Here is a 17,870-nt window from a genome sequence, read left to right on the forward strand (position 1 = left end):
GGGCGTTTTCTTAGGTCCGCATATTCAGGATGTCAATTGGCTTGTTGTTCTTGTCACATGTTAATCATAGGTAGTCACACGAAAAAAAAAAACGCCCAATAACAACTTGGTAATGGCCTCACTACCCACCATTGTTGCTGACACATTTTCAGAGCAATGGGTCACATGTCTCACACACTCAGTGGCATACCCCTCATAACCTGTCAGGTGATCCAGGTGGGATGCACTGATTTACCTATTGTTGCTGACACGTCTTCAGAGCAATGGGTCACACGTCACACACATCCAGTGGCATACCCCTCATGACCTGTCATGTATTCCAGGTGGGATGCACTGGTCACCTATTGTTGCTGACACACTTTCAGAGCAATGGGTCACACGTCACACACCTGCAGTGGCATTGCCCTCATGACCTGTGACGTATTCCAGGTGGGATGCACTGATCACCTATTGTTGCTGACATGCTGTAAGAGCAATGGGTCAAACGTTACACACAGCCAGTGGCATACCCCTCATGACCTGTCACGTATTCCAGGTGGGATGCACTGATCACCTATTGTTGCTGACATGCTGTAAGAGCAATGGGTCAAACGTTACACACAGCCAGTGGCATACCCCTCATGACCTGTCACGTATTCCAGGTGAGATGCACTGTCCACCTTTTGTTGTTGCCACATTTTTCAGAGCAATAATATTACGGTTCACATGCACAGTTCACATTCATAATGTAGAGTGAAATTGCGGTATGTTACTATGTGCTTTTGAGACTTGTTATGTTACCATCACATCATTTCTATATACATCTATGTTACATGTTGTCACCATCTGAGCAGTTTTATGATCCGTTGTAGCTAAATAGCATTACTGATATTCTCTTATGTTCTCAGGGTAGTCTTGTTTAGGTTTGAAAGGTTGGTAGGTAAGTAGGATGTATGAACTGTTTTGTCCCACAGGCTCAGGTTGGTCACATCCACAGATAAGTCATCATATCCTGGCTGTCGTATTTTTGTTAATTAAGTTGTCATGTTTGTCTATCACGGTTCAGGCTCATTGGCCCTTAGATAGAACTGAAATACAATCTTTGCTAAGTGGAATCTCAATAACATTTATAACATTATCAGGTTGCTTTAGGTCTTCCAACTGATGCCATTCCTTTTTTTCAGTCGTGTGAGAGCGTTTATTTTTATTCCCTATTCCTCGTCTTCTGCTCCTCCTAAAGGGACGGCAGGTGCAGTAGTTGTGTGTGAATTATCCCTTGATCCCCCAGGTTCACAGTCTTCTGATGGGCTCGAGTCCGATTCTGTTGTTAAATAGTCTGTTACTCTTTTCTGTTTTTTGTAATTATGTGGTTGTCTAGCTTTAGAAAATCTTTTATTATTTTTACTATTGTTCCATCCGGCATTTAAACGATTCTTCCAGGAATAAAAACGTCCATTATCAAAGTTCATTTTGTCATGGATGTATTTATCCTTTTTTTTGTTCTTTTATCTCTACTTGTAATGTAGCCATTTTTTTCTCTAGGTTTTTCATTGAGACATTATGGGGGAGATTTATCGAAACCTGTCAAGAGGAAAAGTTGCTCAGTTGCCCATAGCAACCAATCAGCTGGCTTCCTTCATTTTTAACAAGGCCTCTGCAAAATGAAAGAGGCGACCTGATTGGTTGCTATGGGCAACTGGGCAATTTTTCATTAGCACAGGTTTTGATAAATCTCCCCCTATATTTCTCTTTTGTTAGACGGATTTTTAGTGCATTTTTTGCTCTACAAAGCTCTTCTGCGGTTTATTCATATTGCGCTTGATTCTTATTTAATATTAGTAATTGTAATTTATTGAAATGTTCCAGGTATGTTTGTTTCCAGGCTGTGACAAATTCTTTATCTTCCAAAAATTGAGATGGGGGTTTGTAAGCCCATAACCCTCGTGGGACACGATTACTTTCCACATATGCATTTAAAGATTAAACAGTCCAGTATAGACATATTTCTTTCTCCCTCAGGAAATGTACCCGGTGTTCCAGATCTTTAGTACTCAGGTTTATTAATTCGTCCTGTGAGTCACAAGACATCTACGACGGTGGGAGATGTTTTAAAAAAGAATAAACAAAAACTCAGGCAACCGGAATAAACTGGTTAAACAATATAGACCAAAAGGTAACTTCCCATGTATAAATTGTAATTTCTGCCAGTTTAATCTGGCTAAAAGGAATTTTATTCTCGGGGGAGTCTATATTTTTTGTGAACCAGCTTATCACCTGCAAGTCGATTCACATTATTTACTGTATAATTTGTCCTTGTAACTTTTTCTATATTGGGAAGACAAAACGAAAATTATGTGTATGAATCAGAAAACATTTGTACTCTCTCTGAACGGGCAAGAGCGCCCCTCGCTTTATTGCCCATATGTCTGAATGCCATGGCAATAGCAGTGTGGGCTTGGAATATGCCAGACTGGAGAAAATAACAAATGTCCCCATTGGAGAAAGTAAAGAAGCTTACTTATTACACAAAGAAGCACTCTGGATTATTAAAGGGGTACTCCGGTGCTTACACATTTTATCCCCTATCCAAAGGATAGGGGATAAGATGCCTGATTGCGGGAGTCCCGCAGCTGGGGACGCCCGCTATCATGCACGTGGCACCCTGTTTGTAATCAGTCCCCAGAGCGTGTTCGCTCCGGGTCTGATTAAGGTCGACCGCAGGGCCCCCCGTGTGACGTCACACTCCACCCCTCAATACAAGCCTACGGGAGGGGGCGTGATAGCTATCACGCCCCCTCCCATAGGCTTGTATTGAGGGGCAGAGCATGATGTCACACAGGGGCGAGGGCGTGACGTCACACGCCGCTGGCCCTGCGGTTGACCTTAATCAGACCCGGAGCGAGCACGCTCAGGGGACTGATTACAAATGGGGTGCAGCATGCAGCATTATCGCGGGCATCCCCAGCTGCGGGACTCCCGCGATCAGGCATCTTATCTCCTATCCTTTGGATAGGGAATAAGATGTGTATGCACCGGAGTACCCCTTTAAGCTAAATGCTGCAGGTCCTCTGGGGTTGAATGAAAGGAACGACTTGTATGTATATGTCTTTTCATATGGTGGTAGTTCACTCACTTTTTTCTTTTTTTGATGTTATGTTTCCATGGCTACCTTATATCTAATATAAAAAGATACTTACCACCTGAGATATGTGTGCACCTTGGCCGGAAGAAGCATCCACAGGTGACGTGAAACAAGTTGCCTCTCATTGGTTTGCCCCGCGTCTGAGAGCTTGCCGGCTCTTGCTCCCCGCTATGGAACTTTGTTTCATCTGTTTCACTGCTATGTTTAAGGAATAAAAGTCTCTGAGATGCTGAAGAAATATTTGGGTGAGTGCGACTTCATTCATTTCTTCTAACAGTCACTATTGGTATTTCTTCATTTACTTGAAGTCTGCACCCACGAATACAGCTACACACAGTTAACACCATTGTAACTAGAGCCATAATTGGGATAGTGTTGTATATGCAGTGCCTGATCGACTTTCACATTTACGCATTCTGAGTGATTGACTATTGCATGTTACACTTCAAGCTCCGAGCACAAGTGTTAAGCCCGCAGGGCTGTATTTTTGGGATGGCCGTGGGCCTTTATAAACACCCCTTGTACCTGATGTCCGGTGCGTGGGTGGCATTCACAGACCCACCCAACCCTCCCTTTTCTTAAAGCTTTTTCATAAGGTATGACCTCAACAGGGGCGGCCTCACGTGCGGTTATGGCACACCTCAAACCACTCGGTAAGGTTTATTAATTGTATAGCTACTGCATGTTACGCTTTGAGCCCTGAGCACAAATTTACTGCTGGGCTTAGACAGAACCCTCAGGTCAGCTACACTACCCTCCTAGGAGATATCTCCTTCTGCATCCCTTAGACATTGCTACTCCAAGGTAGCCTGCACTACAAGATCTATTATCCCTGTGGACACCAAAAAAATATCTTTTTTTTCTTGAAACTAGACTGGACATTTTTGGAGAATCTGAAAAGTGAAGAGAAAGCTAATGGAGGTTAGCTTTATACTTGTTTGGATATTATTTGTTGAGTGAATGTCCACAAAATTGCAATAGTAATGATAAACTGCAATAGTAATGATAAACATTGATAAACATTTCTGTGAACACACAGGACAAAGTTCAATGTAACATTTTTTATAATCCTTAACACATAATAATGTATGTTCACAAGTAGAATTTATGGTGTTATAACTAGAGATGAGCAAACTTACAGTAAATTCGATTCGTCACGAACTTCTCGGCTCGGCAGTTGATGACTTTTCCTGCATAAATTAGTTCAGCTTTCAGGTGCTCCGGTGGGCTGGAAAAGCTGGATACAGTCCTAGGAGACTATTTCCTAGGAATGTATCCACCTTTTCCAGCCCACCGGAGCACCTGAAGGCTGAACTAATTTACGCAGGATAAGTCATCAACTGCCGAGCCGAGAAGTTTGTGACGAATCGAATTTACTGTAAGTTCGCTCATCTCTAGTTATAACATTATTATGACAAAATCACAGCAGCAAAAAAAAAAAAAAAAAAAAAAACTGCGGTTGTGAAACGCCTTACACAAAATGTAGCAGTTTTTAAAAGATTGGGCTATTCTTTCTACCACTATTTTTAATAATCACTGCAAAAAAGAAAAACCCCAGACCCTGCTACTGTAAACTTTATCATTAAAATGAAAGGAAATGGAAACAGTGTCCAAAATGCAGCATGTGATCTAAACATAGATCAAAGCCAATGCCTGGTATTAAAATCAAGGGCATATTTTGCATATCTCATGCCTGCAACTACACACCATTAATTTAAATAGCCAATGTCAGCAGGTGTAGCATTCAGCTATGACAGTTTTTATGATATTTAAAATTCTTTTAAACCAAACCATTATATGAATATACGATTTTCCAATACATCATTATTGCAGACTAAAGTGGAATATATTTTGTGTTGCATAAATACCTACAGAAATGCACTGTTAAAGGAGTATAATGAATTTAGCATATAAAAGTTGTTTTATAGTATAAAAACAACTAATACAATTTCTTAATATACTTTATGAAATAGAATAACTCAATTTTCAAGATCTCTGTTTGCAGTCATTTAGTTTAATGAACACAGGTGCTTGCTACTTACAATACAGATCTCTGATAACTGAACTATAATTCAAAATATGGCCAACTTGTCAGGTTTTCCAGTTTCCCTCTGGGAGGGTTGTAAGACACCAAAGGTTACCTGATAGCAAATGGATCCCATTTTGTTTATAGGATCTTTCAAGGCATCCGGTGTGTCGGTTGGGACACTGGACTGATGCAGATGCCAGACAGGAGAACACGTCTCAAGGCATTTCCCTATATGACTCTGAAACCTTTGTAGTACTAAAAAGCCTAATGACAACTGATACATTGTTATTCCACAAAAAGTGACCCCCATGGAACAGGCATGCTTATCTGTCCATCGCAATTTTTTATCCGCCTGGAAGAAACCAATGAAGCTTTTCATTAAATGACTAGAAGAAGAAAACAAGAACCTTTATTAGCATAAACCAAAATACACTTTTGATCTAATAGTAAAATATAATATATTTTGGTATATGTTCCAGTGTGTTACCCTCTTCCAGGTTGACTAGGAAGGTGACCAGCTCATACAGTAAAATCTATGAGCACGAGTCCGGAATATACAGTCAATTATCCTGCTGCTCTAAAGTATGCAAACTTGAAAAACAGATTACTGCTGTTAAGTGGTTAAGAGCACAGAGGATTTGCTGTATTTACAAGTTAGCGCAGATGTTTCACCACAGCCAAGAGCAATAATGATAGTATTTATAATCTGTGGATGTGTCAATAAAATACTTGTCTACGCAGAAATGGAAGGCCTTCATACTTGTCTGCAAATACCTTCATGACTTCTCCATTTGTTTTCATTACCAATATCCAACGAAACGTCAAGGGGTTCTCCACTGGCCAGCATTCGGAAGTAAATGCTCTGAACGCTGTTTTTGCACTGCGGGGGTCGGCGACGCCCCTCGTGACATCAGGGCCACGCCCCCTCAATGCAAGTCAATGGGAGGGGATGTGGTGGACGTCACGCTCCCTCCCATAGACTTGCATTGAGGGGGCATGGCTGTGATGTCACAAAGAGCATGGCCGACCCCCACAGCGCGAAAACAGCGTTCAGATAATTTACTTCCAAACGCTAGCCAGTGGAGTACCCCTTTAAAGTGCAGAATAATGGCAGCACCTGGCATTTCCAACTGGTAGATATTTGAGACTCTATTTTCATCATGTAGAAGGCAGAATTTGTGACTCTGTCTCGCATTCGTCTTGGAGTCTACCACAGAAATATTTTTATCTCTACCACGTTTGCCTTTCTTGGCACTGCCTGTTTCTTTTATTTTTCTGTACCTTACACATGTGCCATTAATTACTAAAGCTTTTTTGCCAGGGACTACCACCAAGTTTAGCCTATGTGGTTCCTTTTATTTTACCCTGCTGTACTCAGGGGACTTGAATACTTTTATAAATTTTTTAGGCTTCAGGGGCTCCGTCTCTATTGCTTGTTTTTCTCACTTACCAGAAGGTTCCTAGAGGTGTGCGGCAATATATCTATGAAGCTCACTTGGTTGCTTGTGGCTCTTTCCTGCTTACTGGAACAGGAGATATTCAGCTCATAGAATTGCTTTTTACAGTGTAATCCTCTCCTCAATCCTCACAGATGAGTACTCATGTAACCACACCTTCTGGCACTTACACTGCTTCTACCTTGCTTAAAGTATTGTCATGGAATGTAGATAGCTTAAAAGGGTACTCCGGTGGGGAAAAAAATATTTAAATCAACTGATGCCAGAAAGTTAAACAGATTTGTAAATTACTTATATTGAAGAATCTTAACCGCTTAAGGACCAAGGACATTCTGGAACGTCCCCGCACCCTGGGCTTTGAGGACCAAGGACGTTCTGGAACGTCCTGGTGTTTCTCCGGTCTCTGCCGCACGCCGGGCAGAGATCTGAACGGCATTCCTGCTGAAATCCTTCAGCAGGCATGCCATGCAAATGCCGAGGGGGTTCCCAGGACCCCCCCCCCCCATGTCGGCGATCACAGAAAATCGCATGTAAATTCAGACATGCAATTTTCTCCTATTCCGGGCTGATTGGGTCTCTGGTGACCCGATCACCCGGAAAATTGTGATGATCTGACCTGTCAGTGACAGCCCTGATCATCCTGAAGGGTAGGAGTGAAGTCGCAATGCTTCGATTTCCTCCTATCCCCTGCCCTTGGTCAGAATTGATTCTGACCAATGGCAGAGCAGGACAGTGGGTTGTCATGGCAACCCCCTTTCTGGCCACCCCTGGATGTTGAGGGGATCGTGGGAAGAAGATGGAGGTCGGTACCTGCAGGAGAAGATGCCTGGAGACCCCGATCGTTGCTGGAGACTGCTGGATCCTGGGTCAGGTAGATAAACTACTGTGGGGGAGGGGGGAATTGAAAGTGAAAGTAAAGTGATCTTTACTGTGGCAACCACTAGGAAGGCCAAACTGCAACTCCCAGCATGCCCAGACAGCTGAAGGCTGTTATTAATGTTTAAATGTTAATATTTAAGTTATTAATGTTTGAAGTGACAGTGGTCAGATGTTCAAAAAATGGCCGGGTCCTAAGGTGTAAAATGGCTGGGTCCTTAAGGGGTTAATCCTTCCAGTACTTATTAATGGATATATACTACAGAGCAAAACTCTGTTACAGTGGTGCCCAAACGGTAGCCCTCCAGATGTTGCCAAACTACAACTCTCAGCATGCCTAGACTGCCCAAGGCATGCTGGGAGTTGTAGTTCTGTAACATCTGTCCCTTCAGATTTAGCAACTTTCATGACATTTTTGAAAATTGCTGCTTTACTTTGAAGCCCTCAAATTTTTTCAAAAAGCAAAAATATGTCCATTTTATGATGCCAACATAAAGTGGACATATTGTATTTGTGAATAAAAATAACATTTATTGGGAATATCCATTTTCCTTACAAGCAGAGAGCTCCAAAGTTAGAAAAATGCAAAATTTTCAAAATTTTTGGGATTTTTCACCAAAAAAGGATGCAAGTAACGCCGAAAATTTACCACCAAAATAAAGTAGAATATGTCGCGAAAAAATAATCTCAGAATCAGAATGATAACTAAAAGCATCCCAGAGTTATTAATGTTTAACCCCTTAAGGACCGGGTTTTTTTCCGTTTTTGCATTTTCGTTTTTTGCTCCTTGCCTTTAAAAAATCATAACTCTTTCAAATTTGCACCTAAAAATCCATATGATGGCTTATTTTTTGCGCTACCAATTCTACTTTGTAATGACGTCAGTCATTTCGCCCAAAAATCTATGGTGAAGCGGGAAAAAAAATCATTGTGCGACAAAATTGAAAAAAAAACGCCGTTTTGTAACTTTTGGGGGCTTCCGTTTCTACGTAGTACATTTTTTGGTAAAAATGACACCTGATGTGTATTCTGTAGGTCCATACGATTAAAATGATACCCTACTTATATAGGTTTGATTTTGTCGGACTTCTGGAAAAAATCATAACTACATGCAGGAAAATTAAGACGTTTAAAATTGTCATCTTCTGACCCCTATAACTTTTTTATTTTTCTGTGTATGGGGCGGTATGGGGCTCATTTTTTGCGCCGTGATCTGAAGTTTTTAACGGTACCATTTTTGCATTGATAGTACTTATTAATCACTTTTTATTAATTTTTAAAGGATATAAAAAGTGACAAAAAATGCACTATTTTGGACTTTGGAATTTTTTTGCGCGCACGCCATTGACCGAGCGGTTTAATTAATGATATATTTTTATAATTTGGACATTTCCGCACGCGGTAATACCATATATGTTTATTTTTATTTTTATTTACACTGTGTTTTTTTATTGGAAAAGGGGGGTGATTCAAACTTTTAATAGGGGAGGAGTTAAATGATCTTTATTCACTTTTTTTTCACTTTTTTTTTTGCAGTGTTATAGGTCCCATAGGGACCTATAACACTGCACACACTGATCTTCTATGCTGTTCACTGGTTTCTCATAAGAAACCAGTGATCAACGATTCTGCCGCATGACTGCTCATGCCTGAATCTCAGGCACTGAGCAGTCATTCGGCGATCGGACAGCGAGGAGGCAGGAAGGGGCCCTCCCGCTGTCCTGTCAGCTGTTCAGGATGCCGCGATTAGCCGCGGCTATCCCGAACAGCCCGACTGAGCTAGTCGGGAACTTTCACTTTCAGCCGCGCGGCTCAGCTCTGAGCGCGCGGCTAAAGGGTTAATAGCGCGCGGCGCCGCGATCGGCGCTGCGCGCTATTAGAGGCGGGTCCCGGCTTCACTATGACGCCGGGCCCGCCGTGATATGACGCGGGGTTACTGTGTAACCCCGCGTTATATCAGAAGAGCAGGACCAAGGACGTACGTTCTTGGTCCTTAAGGGGTTAAAGTGACAGTGGTCAGATGTTCAAAAAATGGCCGGATCCTAAGGTGTAAAATGGCTGGGTTCTTAAGGGGTTAATCCTTCCAGTACTTATTAATGGCTGTATACTACAGAGTAAAACTCTTTTCTTTTTGGATTTCTTTTCTGTCATGACCATAGTGCTCTCTGCTGACACCTCTGTCCATGTCAGGAACTATGCCGAGGAGGGTGTGGCTTGCCGCACTGGCGATGAAATGCACGCTGTGAGAGCTCCCGCCGGGCCGACAGCACTACGGGCATCTTACCCTGCCATGAGAGGCAGGACCAGGAGGAAAGTAAAGCTAAAGCTGCCCAGATACCCAGGGACCACCCAGGCACCATTGCCGCTTACTTTGCTGCCTCACAGAAGCAGGATCCAGCGACGCGGCCTGCCAGCTCTCCTGACACTTCACTTCCGGTCCTACCGGTGACTCCGGAGCCGCACGCAGTAATGGCTGCACAGCAACTCAAACTCCCAGACCGCGCAGGGGCACAGCATCCCCGCCCTGCCCTCAGTGAAGCCGGCGCTCCGCAACGTATGGACTGTCACCACTCACCGCGGCCTGGATCCTCTCGGCACCGGGAGGAGGGAGCACGAGGCGGCCGCTCTGCCGCACTGGAGGAGGCCTCCTCGCAGCACGCTGAACAGCACCATGTGAGTGGAGGCTCCCCGGGTCCTCAGACACAAGGTAGGATCTCCCCTCCTGCCCATGCCTCTCCAACAGCACTGTCAGTGACTCTCCCCTCATCAGCCACCCAGAGGGACAAGCTGCCTCCCACCACCGGAGATAAAGAATCACTGGCTACACTCACTCACAGTCCTCTGCCTCCTGATCCTCCTATGGCTGCCCCCCCCCCCATATCACCACGCCAGACTGCAATGTACTCCCCAGCAGCTCCATCCTCTGCGGCAGCAGTAGCAGCTCATACTGAGAAGAGAGAGAGACCCCACTGAACACAGCCCTGGGGTTGCTCCAGCTGTTGATTCCCCCCTGCACACCCCTGACCATGTTCCCGCTTCTGCTCTCCTGCCGAAGGCCCCCGGCCCCCCAGCAAGGGATGTTACCAATTGGGCTGAGGCTATGGACTCTGATGCTATGGAGGACTCACAGGGGTCAGCTTCAGACAGCGAGACACCTGATTACTGGGGTTTAAAACACCGGTCAAAATGTCACACCCAGGCCCTGCTATTTCTGGTAACTCCTCCTCTGATGACACCACCATAGACCGTAGAAGAAAAATCTTCAACGAAATTCTACAAAGACCACTGGATACGCCGTTGGAGCTGGACAGGGCCCATCGGGCACTAAAGGCAAAGAGCCCTGACCCATTGAGACCAAGAGATGTCATCTGCAGGGTGCATCACTATTCTATCAAGGAGAAAATAATGTATAAAGCAAGAGGCTTGAAACAACTATTCTACAATAGATCAAAGATCTCCTTGTACCCGGACTTGTCTCTATGCACTCTCAAACTGAAAGCGACTCTAAAACCACTACTTTAGATGTTGATCAACGCCTAAATTACCTGTTAGCGGGGCTTTCCCTTCTCGATGACGGCACGACATGACCGCACCTCCGCCACCTTGTGCAAGCCTGAGGACTTGCCTGCCTTCCTGGCCACCTTCAAACTACCCTGTGTTGCTTTACCTGAGTGGGAGGCCATGTTTCAACCAGCTCAGTGGCCCAGAGCACATCCGCCGGACCGCCAACCACAACAGAGAGACAGATCCGAATATTTGAAGAAAGCACAGCGCTTCTTACAGCAAGAACCGACACCCTGACTCACCTCCTTACCAGTACTGGTTTGAACCCCAATGTACTTGTTCACTTTCGGACATGCTCCCATTTACGGTTGTGCTTACCTCTAGCTATTCATTTATCCCCTAGGTTAATGACTGTTCGCACTTTGTTATATTTCAGGAAAATTATGCATTCCGCTTATACTACCTGGACTCTGGCACTCTGGGTATAGAACTCACTATATCCTCCTCCTCCTTTCCTCCTATGTAGTGATTTCTCACTTATAATTCAGTTGCATTATGATGCCCTGTATATTTAGAGAGAGAGCTCACTGTGCCTTTCGTCTGATATGATGTATCTCCCTGTTAGAGCTCTATCAGTATGCTGTGCTATATTAGGCCTCGCTCTGTTGTAGTTAACGTTTGCTATGTTCTCCATTTCACGTATGTGGTGGCTCCATCCTGGTGTACCTTCCACGATTGCCCTCACTAGTATGCTGATAGGGCTGGTACCTATCCTAGTCTTAGCCCTTACGGCTATTCTAGACCCCGTGCATCCTCTCTCTTGAGATTGCCTATTTCTTTTTTCTTCATACTCACCACCTCTCTTCTTGTCTCCCCTTGCCTTTCTCCCTTTTCTAGGATCTTGACCTTCATCTCCGTTTCGCCTCGAGGATTGGGCGACCCAACCCCTCGCGACAAGACCGGTAAGTGGACCTCTGCACCACCTCCTCCCCATGGCAGCTAGCATTACCATGACCTCCCTGAATGTGCAGGGATTCAACACGCCTGAAAAATGTGCCCAACTATTATATACCTTCCATAAGCAAAGGTTGGATATTCTGGCATTGCAAGAGGCTCACTTTAAGACAAACCATCTACCAACCCTGTCTACAAAGTACTACACTAACTGGCATCATAGCACCAACCCTGATTCTAGATCTGAGGGGGTCTCCATTACTTTCCACAAATCACTGCCGGTCAAGCTTATTTCATGCCTCCCTGACCCGTGTGCCCGATATCTATTCGTCAACTGATAAATTGCCAATCAGCCACTCACCATAGCTTCGATCTATGCCCCTAATAGAGACCAGGTTAAATTTCTCGTGAAAGCACTCACAACCCTGATGACCTTTGCCATAGGCCCGATTCTCCTTTGTGGAGACTTTAATCTTCCCATACTCCCACAAGTGGACACCTCTACCGGAGCGTCCGTTGTGTCTCATTGCAACTTGAGAGCCCTTAGAAAGAAATTGCACTTCATGCAGTTGAGTGATGTATGGCGGACGTTCCACCCACAAGACAGGGACTACACTTTCTATTCCGCCCCCAGGAACTCATATAGTCGCATTGACTACATCTTCTGTCCACACTTTCTCCTCCCCAATGTCACTAAAACCCCCATAGGTCTGAGACTTCTTTCAGACCATGCCCCGGTGCACTGCTCGCTGACGCTCCCCTCTCTGGTTAAACCCCAGTTCTCGTGGAGGCTGAATGAATCGCTGCTACGGGACACTGTGTGTTTAGAAGATTTGAAGGTCTCCACATCTAATTTTCTCTCTGGCCATACCTCGGACGACACTTCCCCCATGACTAAATGGGAAACTTTGAAGTGCGTCCTCAGGGGTGTTCTGATCAAACATGGGGCGCGACTGAAGAGGGAAGCAGCAGCGAAACTGTGCAACCTTCACCAAACGCTACACTCTCTGGAAACACAACATAAGCGATCCCAACTAGACACTGTAATGCGTGAGCTTATCCGAGTGAGGAGCGAGCTGCTTGAGTCTCTCACATCTAAACACAAATACTACCGACAGCTTACGGGTCGCTTATATTACGAGTGGGGTAATAAGTCTGGTAGGATACTAGCTAACGCTCTCAAAGAGAAAAAAAAATAATCTCTATTTATCCCCACCATTAAAAATGCCAATGGCTCCCCTTGCTCCCTAACACCGGATATCCTTGAAGCGTTCCGCCAATACTATACTGCCCTCTATAATCTATCACCTACACCCCAATCATCTCACCCGGAAGTTACAACTCCTTCCCTGTCACAATACGTCTCTGACACGGCGTTCCCGACCCTTGACCCATCGGTTGTGGGGGAATTGGAGACACCTTTCACACCTATGGAATTGGAATCTGCCATCAATTCATTACCGTCTGGGAAGAGTCCTGGCCCAGATGGATATACGGCTAAATTCTACAAACTGCTACATCCCAACCTTATGACAATCATGTTGGAGGCTTTCAATAACATATCTGCGAACTCACCCCCCCTCCTTTTTACGCGCATTTATCACAGTACTGCCCAAAGAGGGTAAGGACCCCCTGCTATGTCAAAGCTACAGGCCTATCTCACTTATCAATACTGACACCAAACTATTTGCTAAATTGATAGCCAACAGATTAACCGCACACATGGTGTCTCTGATACACCCAGACCAAGTGGGCTTTGTCAAGGGTCGAGAGGCAAGGGACAATGCCCTCCACACCTTCTCGGCAGTACATCTTGCCAAACAGAACAAAATTAATGCTTTCCTTCTCTCCCTCGACGCCGAGAAGGCCTTTGATCGGGTGAATTGAAACTTCATGTCTGCAACGCTAACACAAATTGGTCTTGGCTCCAAGATGCTTTCTCGTATAATGGCCCTTTATACCAATCCCCAGGCTCATATTAGAGTTAATGGCCGCCAGTCCCAACCCTTTAATATACAAAATGGCACACGACAGGGATGCCCCCTCTATCCCCTATTGTACATACTGTGCATGGAACACCTACTGGTGGACATTAGACAAAATCCCAATATCACTGGACTCTCACTAGCCTCTCACCACTATAAGTGTTCAGCATATGGGGGTGATTTACTACTTTACCTTTCATCCCCCCTTACCTCACTTATCTCACTGCTGACCACCATAAAGAGGTTCTCCTTATACAGTAACTATAAACTTAATACCTCGAAATGTGAAGCCCTGAACTTAACACTCCCCCTTTCACTGCTCCACCACTTACAATCTGTGTATCCCTTTAAATGGCAATCCACGTCCCTCTCCTATTTGGGCATTCAAATCCCTAAAGACCTGACCAACACTTATAAACTCAATTTCCCGCCGTTATTGAGTTCCTTGAGGCTGGCCCTGACAAGATGGAATAAGAAAGATTTTTCCTGGTTGGGTAGAGTGAACGTTATGAAAATGAACGTACTCCCCAAACTTCTCTATCTATTCTCATGCATACCTATTCATCTTCCTTGAGCCTTCTTCAAGGATATCTCCTCATTGCAAGCGTCTTTTGTATGGGCTAACAGACACCCCAGATTGGCCATAAGGGTCCTGATCCGTAGGAAGGGGGATGGAGGCCTCGCAATGCCGGACTATCTGTCTTATTATCTCTCAGCTGTATTGACTAGGGTATTGGATTGTTGTCACCATCGCCAGGATAAACTATGGGTGGCAATGGAGGGCACGATGGTGGGATGTGACTTAAAGGCATTTCTTTGGAGACCGCGCTTTGTGAGCCCTCAAATGCAAGTCTCCTCTTTCCCCCCCATACTCTACTCCATACACAGGGCACGTTGACTGTACCTACCCAAGCTGAACCTATTCCCGTATGGAGGCCCCTTGACACCCATATTTGGCAACCCCGACTTCACTCCTGCCCAGCATGCGAATCAGTACCTAACCTATCACTGCACTCAGGGAGTCACGTTCCTTAATATACTTGACCGATCCACCATTAAACCCCTAACGGTCCTACTCCCAGACGCGAGCCCCTCAATCACTTTAATTCTCCAATATGCACAACTTAGGCACTACTATCTACGATCGAAAGATGCACTCCAACTACATCGCCCCCTCACCAAATTTGAACAGCTATGTGCGGCGTCCAATCCGACAAGCCGCACAGTTAGTCTCCTATACTCTATCCTTTTGGACACTATGTCCACTCTGCCTCTTCCTTATAAAGCAGGGTGGGAAAGGGACCTAGGACAATCCCTGAGGAGGACTGGCGGGCAGCCATTGTGAACTGTCATAGAACATCAATCTCTTGCAAGCACAGGAGACCAACTACAAAGTCCAGACTCGTTGGTACAGGGTCCCCACTCTGTTAGCGTCCTTTTATCAGGGAGTTTCAGATGTCTGTTGGCGTTGTGCCTCGGGAAGGGGAGACATGATTCACGTTTGGCTGACCTGCCCGTCACTCTCTAGTTTCTGGAGTGGTGTATCTGATATTATCTTTCGTATCACTTCTGTACGTCTGTCCCTCACCCCCAAAACCATGCTGCTATCCATCCTCCCACCCAACACCTCACGTTGCTCATCCAGACTTATCACATACCTCCTGTTAGCTGTGCGTACAGTCATACCGAGACAGTGGAAGTCCACCGCAGCCCCTTCAGTCACATCATGGCTACAGGAGGTATCTCACATTCATAGAATGGAGGAACTCCCTGCTGACTCACGTAATCAACTGTCACGCTACACTGCTGTCTGGCACCCCTGGTCGGTGTTTATGTCATCACGGGACTTCCCTGCCCTTCACCTCACCAATTGACCATCTACCCGTTACATGTATACGGATTGGGTCTCCTGCCCATTACACCTATGGTGTGTTACCTTTTTCCCTAGTCCTGATTCTTATTGCTGACTGCCATTGATTTATGGTTGTCGCAGGGGTTGTAGTCGTCCTGGTCCTGGAGGTAAGTGCCTTTTCTCTTATCCCAGATCCTACTCCCACTCACCATCTTTCCCACCTCTCTCTCTCGCCCCTCTTTCTCCTCTCCTTCTCCTTTCCTATCTTCATTACCCCTTATTTCTCTTCCTGGTTTATGCTACATTGGGACTATGTATATGGGTTGTGGATCATTACTTGAGTTTAGCCATGCGGGATCTGCAGCCTGTTAATTTCAGCTCCGCCCGTGCCTCGGGCCCCGCCTTGGTGCGCGATGACGACCACTTATTTCAGTTTCTGTGGGTGTGGGGCACGGGGGGAGTTCTAGACGTAACGGAGATGTCGTACGCACTGTGTTGCTGCAGCATCACCATGTACCACTTTACCCATGCTGTGGATTTGTTTCGGGACACTTATACACATTTTTTCATTTGTGTCGTATGCTTACTTGTATGCTTATTTGTTATTTTTTGAAAATCAATAAAAATTGAATTTGAAAAAAAAAAGAAAATAAATCCTAAAAGAAAAGAACTTCCTCTGTAGTATACAGCTGCTAATAAGTACTGGAAGGATGAATAATTTTTTTATAGAAGTAATTTAAAAATCTGTTTAACTTTCTGGCACCAGTTGATAATAAAAAAAAAAACAAACACATTATTCTACCAGAGTACCCCTTTAAGTATACCTAAAAAAAGGAAGGTACTAACTCATCTGAAACACTTCTCCCCAGACATAGTATATTATTGAATAGACACATGCTACTCAGCAGATTACACTTTTAAGACCAGGGGGTGGCCATGTTGTTTCATAAAGGCTTTACCTATTCAATCCTTGAGCTTTGAATTGGATGTGATCCTAAGGGTGCTAAATTTATCTGTTGGTTACCATCCATGATCCTAGATATGCCGTGCTAAATTTATATGCCGCAAATCACTAAACCCTTCTATTTTGCTCCAACAGGTAATCAAGAAACCCGAAGGTTAATTCTACAACTTGTCAACTCGTGTACTTTGTAACTTATCTGTCCCTTTGCAAACTCTGCTACCCTGTATAGTATAACTTTTACTTGGCCGATTGAGGAACATTATCCAGGATCCATAACGTCATCCTCCCTGCTAATATATTTGATGTGATCGAGATGTCAAAAATTTACCCCATTGCGGTTAGTGACCACGCCCCTCTCTCTCTCTTACCTTACACCTTCTAACCTCTGATGACAACACTAAATGTTCGACATTTCCTTCCTCCCGCCACCAGTTTCAGGATTTTACTAGCTATCACAAACTTCTCTGAAGCAGCTTGGCTTCCAGCGCTGAACAATGCCTGAGACTTTTTGGCCCATGGACCTTATTAGCAGTTCCCTCAGGGATTATCCACACTATGAATATGGGCAGTTTTTGCTGTTAATATTTGATTTTCCTTATATTTGATTACTTATTGTTATTTATTTATTTTTTGGCATATGTTGTTCTACTTAAAAAGCAGATGTGACACTTTTGACTGTTTTGCTCTTTTCTATTATCATGTGCACTAACATATGATCCAAAACCCTGTGTTTTCTCTATTGTATTGTTAAAAATTGCACAGTAAAACATTTTGAAGAAAAAAAAGAAGAAAAAAGAAAGAAAGAAAGAAAGAAACTTGTCTCTAAGCATTAATGCTCAAAAATGCATGAATGTGAGTGGTTTTAAGATGTGTCATCTGTGGTAGAAGGGGTCATTTATGAAAAGAAACAATTGATTTTGTAACAGTTTACAGTAATTGTGGACATTTTCAGATTTTCACCAATTTTAAAAGAAAATTCTAGAGCTGCATTAACAGATAGACTTTGTCTAAAGCTGGCCATATGATCTTTTGAATTTGGCAAAACACACACACACACACATATATATATATATATATATATATATATATATAATCAGAGATCAAGAATCAGGGATCAAGCATGGTAGA

The 17,870-nt window shown here is 44.2% G+C and overlaps 1 long non-coding RNA gene across 2 annotated transcripts in view; it reads left to right on the forward strand.

Moving 5' to 3' along the window:
* The window catches only part of LOC130361610 (uncharacterized), a 159,120-nt gene extending 141,666 nt beyond the window's left edge, over positions 1–17,454 (forward strand). For both annotated transcript variants that reach the window (XR_008891079.1, XR_008891080.1), the window contains one exon: positions 16,878–17,454. This is a non-coding gene — a long non-coding RNA (uncharacterized LOC130361610). The remainder of the gene's footprint in view (positions 1–16,877) is intronic.
* Positions 17,455–17,870: the final 416 nt, after the last annotated feature.

Source organism: Hyla sarda, chromosome 3 (assembly GCF_029499605.1).
Source record: "Hyla sarda isolate aHylSar1 chromosome 3, aHylSar1.hap1, whole genome shotgun sequence".
NCBI lineage: Eukaryota > Metazoa > Chordata > Amphibia > Anura > Hylidae > Hyla > Hyla sarda.